This window comes from Castor canadensis, chromosome 13 (genome assembly GCF_047511655.1).
Source record: "Castor canadensis chromosome 13, mCasCan1.hap1v2, whole genome shotgun sequence".
In the NCBI taxonomy this organism is placed as follows: Eukaryota; Metazoa; Chordata; class Mammalia; order Rodentia; family Castoridae; genus Castor; species Castor canadensis.
This window is the reverse complement of record NC_133398.1, coordinates 91,884,579-91,892,119: the sequence shown is the minus strand read 5'-3', so window position 1 is coordinate 91,892,119 and position 7,541 is coordinate 91,884,579.

Below are 7,541 nucleotides of genomic sequence, written 5' to 3'. Positions count from 1 at the left end.
TCCTTGTAGAGGTCTTTCACATCTTTTGTTAGGTTTACACCTAGGTATTTGATTTTTTTTGAGGCTATTGTAAATGGAATTGTTTTCATACATTCTTTTTCCGTTTGCTCATTGTTAGTGTATAGAAATGCTAATGATTTTTCTATGTTGATTTTATATCCTGCTACTTTGCTATAGCTATTGATGATGTCTAGAAGCTTCTGAGTAGAGTTTTTTGGGTCTTTAAGGTATAGGATCATGTCGTCTGCAAATAGGGATATTTTGACAGTTTCTTTACCTATTTGTATTCCTTTTATTCCTTCTTCTTGCCTAATTGCTCTGGCTAGGAATTCCAGTACTATGTTGATTAGGAGTGGAGATAGTGGGCATCCTTGTCTGGTTCCTGATTTTAGAGGGAACGGTTTTAATTTTTCTCCGTTAAGTATAATGCTGGCTGTAGGTTTGTCATATATAGCTTTTATAATGTTGAGGAACTTTCCTTCTATTCCTAGTTTTCTTAGAGCTTTTATCATGAAATGATGTTGGATCTTATCAAAGGCTTTTTCTGCGTCTATTGAGATGATCAAGTGGTTTTTGTCTTTGCTTCTGTTAATGTGGTTTATTACGTTTATTGATTTTCGTATGTTGAACCACCCCTGCATCCCTGGGATGAAGCCTACCTGGTCGTGGTGGATAATCTTTTTGATGTGTTGCTGAATTCGGTTTGCCATTATTTTGTTGAGGATTTTTGCATCAATGTTCATTAAGGAGATTGGCCTATAGTTCTCCTTTTTGGAGGTGTCTTTGCCTGGTTTTGGGATAAGTGTAATACTGGCTTCATAAAATGTGTTTGGCAGTTTTCCTTCCCTTTCTATTTCATGGAACAGTTTAAGGAGGGTTGGTATCAGTTCTTCTTTAAAGGTCTGATAGAATTCAGCAGAGAATCCATCAGGTCCTGGACTTTTCTTTTTGGGGAAACTCTTGATTGCTGCTTCAATTTCATTTTGTGTTATAGGTCTATTCAGGTGATTAATTTCCTCTTGGTTCAGTTTTGGATGATCATATGTATCTAGAAATCTGTCCATTTCTTTTAGATTTTCAAATTTATTTGAATATAGGTTCTCAAAGTAGTCTCTGATGATTTCCTGGACTTCCATGGTGTTTGTTGTTATCTCCCCTTTTGCATTCCTAATTCTACTAATTTGGGTTTTTTCTCTCCTCATTTTAGTCAGGTTTGCCAGGGGTCTATCGATCTTGTTTATTTTTTCAAAGAACCAACTTTTTGTTTCATTAATTCTTTGTATTTTTTTTGGTTTCTATTTCGTTGATTTCAGCTCTTATTTTTATTATTTCTCTCCTTCTATTTGTTTTGGGATTTGCGTGTTCTTGTTTTTCTAGGAGTTTGAGATGTATCATTAGGTCATTGATTTGGGATCTTTCAATCTTTTTAATATATGCACTCATGGCTATAAACTTTCCTCTCAAGACTGCCTTAGCTGTGTCCCATAGGTTCCGGTAGGTTGTGTTTTCATTTTCATTGACTTCCAGGAACATTTTAATTTCCTCTTTTATTGCATCGATGATCCATTCTTCATTAAGTAATGAGTTATTTAGTTTCCAACTGTTTGCATGTTTTTTGTCTTTACTTTTGTTGTTGAGTTCTACTTTTACTGCATTGTGGTCAGATAGTATGCACGGTATTATTTCTATTTTCTTATATTTGCTGAGGCTTGCTTTGTGCCCTAGGATATGATCTATTTTGGAGAAGGTTCCATGGGCTGCTGAGAAGAATGTATATTGTGTAGAGGTTGGATGAAATGTTCTGTAGACATCTACTAGGTCCACTTGATCTATTGCATATTTTAGATCTTGGATTTCTTTATTGAGTTTTTGTTTGGATGACCTATCTATTGATGATAATGGAGTGTTAAAGTCTCCCACAACCACTGTGTTGGCGTTTATATATGCTTTTAGGTCTTTCAGGGTATGTTTGATGAAATTGGGTGCGTTGACATTGGGTGTGTACAGATTGATGATTATTATTTCCTTTTGGTCAATTTCCCCTTTTATTAGTACGGAATGTCCTTCTTTATCTCGTTTGATCAATGTAGGTTTGAAGTCTACTTTGTCAGAGATAAGTATTGCTACTCCTGCTTGTTTTCGGGGGCCATTGGCTTGGTAAATCTTCTTCCAGCCTTTCATCCTAAGCATATGCTTATTTCTGTCAGTGAGATGAGTCTCCTGTAAGCAACAAATTGTTGGATCTTCTTTTTTAATCCATTTTGTCAAACGGTGTCTTTTGATGGGTGAATTAAGTCCATTAACATTAAGTGTTAGTACTGATAGGTATGTGGTGATTCCTGCCATTTAGTTATCTTAGTTGTTTGAAGGTTTGATTGTGTGTACCTAACTTGATGTTACTCTCTACTGTCTTGCTTTTTCTTATCCTGTGGTTTGGTGCTGCCTGCCTTTTCATGGTTAAGGTGGGTGTCACTTTCTGTGTGCAGGATCCCTTGCAGAATCTTTTGTAATGGTGGCTTTGTGGTCACATATTGTTTTAGTTTCTGCTTATCATGGAAGACTTTTATTGCTCCATCTATTTTGAATGATAGCTTTGCTGGGTAGAGTATCCTGGGGTTGAAGTTATTTTCATTCAGTGCCCGGAAGATCTCACCCCACACTCTTCTTGCTTTTAATGTTTCTGTTGAGAAGTCTGCTGTGATTTTGATGGGTTTACCTTTGTATGTTACTTGTTTTTTCTCTCTTACAGCCTTCAATATTCTTTCCTTAGTTTCTGAACTTGTTGTTTTAATGATGATATGTCGTGGAGTAGTTCTATTTTGATCTGGTCTGTTTGGTGTCCTGGAGGCCTCTTGCATTTGTATGGGAATATCTTTGTCTAGATTTGGGAAATTTTCCGTTATTATTTTGTTGAATATATTACGCATTCCCTTCGCTTGCACCTCTTCTCCTTCTTCGATGCCCATGATTCTCAAGTTTGGTCTTTTGATGGAGTCAGTGAGTTCTTGCATTTTCTTTTCACAGGTCTTGAGTTGTTTAATTAATAGTTCTTCAGTTTTTCCTTTAATTACCATTTCATCTTCAAGTTCTGAGATTCTGTCTTCTGTTTGTTCTATTCTGCTGGATTGGCCTTCCATTTTGTTTTGCAGTTCTGTTTCGTTCTTTTTTCTGAGGTTTTCCATATCCTGGCTGTTTTCTTCTTTATTGTTGTCTATTTTTGTCCTGAGTTCATTTATCCATTTATTCATTGTGTTCTCTCTTTCACTTTGGTGTTTATACAGTGCTTCTATGGTTTCCTTTATTTCTTCTTTTGCTTTTTCAAATTCTCTATTTTTATTGTCTTGGAATTTCTTGAGTGTCTCCTGTACATTTTGGTTGACCCTATCCAGTATCATCTCTATAAAATTCTCATTGAGTACCTGTAGTATGTGTTCTTTTAAATTATTCTTGTGGGCTTCATTGGGTCCTTTGGCATAGTTTATCTTCATTTTGTTGGAGTCTGGATCTGAGTTTCTGTTCTCTTCATTCCCCTCTGGTTCCTGTACTAATTTTTTGCTGTGGGGAAACTGGTTTCCTTGTTTTTTCTGTCTTCCTGTCATTGTCCTTGGTGTTGTTACTGTCCCTGTACTGTGTGTAATTAAGTATTTTCTAGCTTGTAATAATAACAATGGTAATATTGAGAATGGAAGAGTGAGCTGAGATGGAAAGCAAGAAGTTAAAGAAAAGGGGAAAACAAATATACAGACAAGAGGGAGAAAGCAGAACAAGGTATCAGACAAGAGAGTTTCAAAGGTATAAACAGGGAGTGTTAGTGTGCTAATCGACAGTAAGCTGAACAGACAATAGAGAGACAGAGAGAGGATTGAAAATCAAAGATAAAAAAAATAAAAAATAAGTATATGAAAGTAATATCTATATATAAAAATGAATTAAAATAAAATGGAAAATAGAAAATTAAAAAAAAAAAAAATAAAACCAAAAAACTTCCAAGTTTATATGCAGTGCAATTTCAGTCTTAATAATTTGGATGTCCGTCTCAATCTCCAGTCCTGGAGTTGGTGCCTCAGATGTTGTTCTATAGTTGTCTCATCAAAGGGGATGCATAAAGTAGAACAAAACTACACACTCACACACACACACACACACACACACAGATAAGGTCTCACTCTGTAGGTCTGGCTGTCCTCCTGCCTCAGCCTCCCAAGTGCTGGGGTTACAAGCATGCACTATCGGCTGACATTTCTTGAAACATAAGTGCCAAGGCTACAAAATAATCTGGAGTATTGTCATTTGTTTTCTATAGTACTCACTTAACACATTAAATATTTTGCTTAACATAAGATCTATTATTCGTTACCTTTTTACATATGTAAGTTTTACTTCCTATGATAGATCAGACATTCCTTGGAGGCAGAGATTATACACTAAATCTCTGCAGGTCTCATTAGTTCTAAAACATTCAACAATTTTTTTTTTTTTTTTTTTTTTTTTTTTAGCAATCAGTGGGGCTGGAGGTGAGGCTCAAGTGGTAGAACACCTGACTAGCAAGCTCAGAGCCCTGAATTCAAACCCCAGTGCTACCAAAACAAAACAAAAACAAATAACTGCCCCCTAAAACAAATCAGTTTGTGTTTATACAAAATTTTCAGTAAGTACTTAATAAATGTTGGACAGATACAATAAAATTATTGGAAAGCCTCAGACCAGGTGAAGAAATACCTCTATCTATTAGATTCACTATGTAGTTTGAAGCAATCTAATAATGTATCTAGATCTTGCATGGTTCCAACAGAAAGATAAAGGGTAGATCTCCCATAAATGCAAAACTTCAAAGGGTTAAGGGCCAGTAACCAGCTATTCTGTCAGCAATAGGATTTTTTTCTTTTTTTTGGTGATACTAGGATTTGAACTCAGGGCCACCTGCTTGCTAGGCAGGCTCAACCACTCAAGCCATGCTCCAGTCCTGGTAACAGGATTAGTTTGATTATTGTGGAATATACTGCCAATTAGATAATGTTCTTTTCAAGTCACTCAAAGTGCCCTTTGGAGGGAATGCTGGTTTTGGTAACAAAATGTATTACAGATAAAAAAAAGTAGAAAAAAGTCACCATTTTCTTGTTTATTTAATTCTAATAATTGATAAATACTTCTTCTATGCTAAGTAATGCAGTGTTCTTCATTGATGAGTAAGACTCAGCCTCTCAAGGAATTTGGTATGTAGTAAGTAAAAGAAACAAGCAAATAACTCCAACAAATAATTTCAGGTGTGACCTTAGAGTACTGAGTGTGAGTAGGGGTGCGGAAGGAACAAAAAGTTAGGGTTTCCTCTGTCTAGAAGTGTGAGGGTAGCCTTCCCCAAAGTGTTATCTTCCCTCTCACCTTCTACTATTTTTCATCTGGCTTTTTTTGGAATCTTGCTAGAGCGATTATTATTATTATTTTTTTTGCATTTTTTTCATTTTCTTTTATTATTCATATGTGCATACAAGGCTTGGTTCATTTCTCCCCCCTGCCCCCACCCCCTCCCTTACCACCCCCTCCCCCCTCCCCCCACCAATACCCAGCAGAAACTATTTTGCCCTTATTTCTAATTTTGTTGTAGAGAGAGTATAAGCAATAATAGGAAGGAACAAGAGTTTTTGCTGGTTGAGATAAGGATAGCTATACAGGGCATTGACTCACATTGATTTCCTGTGCATGGGTGTTACCTTGTAGGTTAATTCTTTTTGATCTAACCTTTTCTCTAGTACCTGTTCCCCTTTTCCTATTGGCCTCAGTTGCTTTAAGGTATAGAGTGATTATTTTTCTCATGTTTAATGTCCCTTTCTCACCAGCTGCTAAATTGCAAAGTTAAACATCCAAGGAGTTGATAACATCTTTGCTTCTTTGCACTGATTAAACTGGAAACAATCTCTGAAATTATCACTTGTTTCAGCCCAACCAACAAAATGGTTATCTCTTTCTCTCTCTTTCCACTCTCCATCCATCTCCTACTCACATCCCTGAATATGAGAGACTAAGGATGATCAACCATCCTAGTGCGTCTGGGAATGAAGGGTGTCTTAGGATACAGGGCTTTGGGTCCTTCCTGGACAAACGAGGATGAGTAGGTCCCCTGAGAACATAGCAGAAATATTCGGAGTTAAGGGGCCTGGGTTAATTTAGGTTAAATTCCTGACTAAATTCCTTAGTGCTGATGTGTGATGTGTTTCTTTGGAAGCCAAGCCTGCACAGACTCAGAGCAAGTATCTTACAACAGTCTCCTGAGTTTCATTTGTACACTGGTTGAACTAAGTCAACTCAGCCATATGTTTTCTGTAAATATTTGACTGAAGTTCCTTGGAATTTCCCATTATCTCAGATTCTCATGGTCTCATAATAAAATTACATGAGACAAAAAGAGATCAATCTCCTCATTTTTGCTGGCTCCAAGAGGTTGGTTCCAATTGCCAGAACCACATTACATCACATATCAACACTAAGGGAGTTGAGTATGAGTCAGCTTTGCCAATTACTAATTGCCTAACCTTGAGTAAAGGCTTTATTTTCTCATCTAAAACATATGATAAGGCTAATCATAATGATCAAATAGGTAAATATGAGTATTAGTCATGACATAGAGAATATTTTTGTTCAAAACTTTTCACATGAAGAAAGTGAACTATGGAGAGGTAAAGTATCTTTTCTATGGTCATACAACTATAATGACTGAGCCCTCTCAGTGGTCCAGCCTCCTAGTCCATAATATTAAATGCTGCTCTCCTTATTGTCTGTAGTACTGGGGACCTGCAACCTGAGGAAATAGCAGGAACTTGGCTGCATCTGCAGGACTGTATCCTGGATACTGAGGCCCAGTAATCCAGGGTCCCAGGCCTAGAATGGAAGCTACTTGTTCCTTCCCTTCCCTTCCCTACCTTCCTTTCCCTTGTCCTCCCTTTTCTCCCCTTCCCCTTTACTCTACTTTTCCCTTCCCCTTTGGAGGAGATTGCAGGTTCAATAGGAGGAAGGAGTGTTCTCACTCCTTTTTTTTGTGGTACTGGTGTTTGAACTCAGGGCCTCACACTTGCTAGACAGGTACAATGGGTTACTAGGGGCTAAACTGTGTCCCTCCCCCCAAATTTGTATGTTGAAGTCCTAACTTATATTACCTCAAAAATGAGTATATTTGGAGATAGTATCTTTAAAGAGGAACTAAAGTAAAATAAAGTCATTAGGTGAGCCCTAATCTGATATGTCCTTATGAGAAGAAGGAAATTAGGATACAGACACACACATAGAAAGACCACGTGATGCCTAGGGGAAAGATGGCCATGTACAAGCCAAGCAGAGAGCCTTCAGAAGAAACCACCTTCTCTGACAGATTGATCTTGGGCATCTAGCCTCCAAAGTAGTGAGGAAATAAACCTCTGTTGTTTAAGCCCCCCAGTTTGGTCCTTTGTCTATGGAAAATTTTACTTATGAGCAGTCTTAGGTCAGGCTTTCCCAGATTTAATTTATTTGGGAGATGACCTCAGGAACCCCCCGAATAGGAGGAGAAGAGA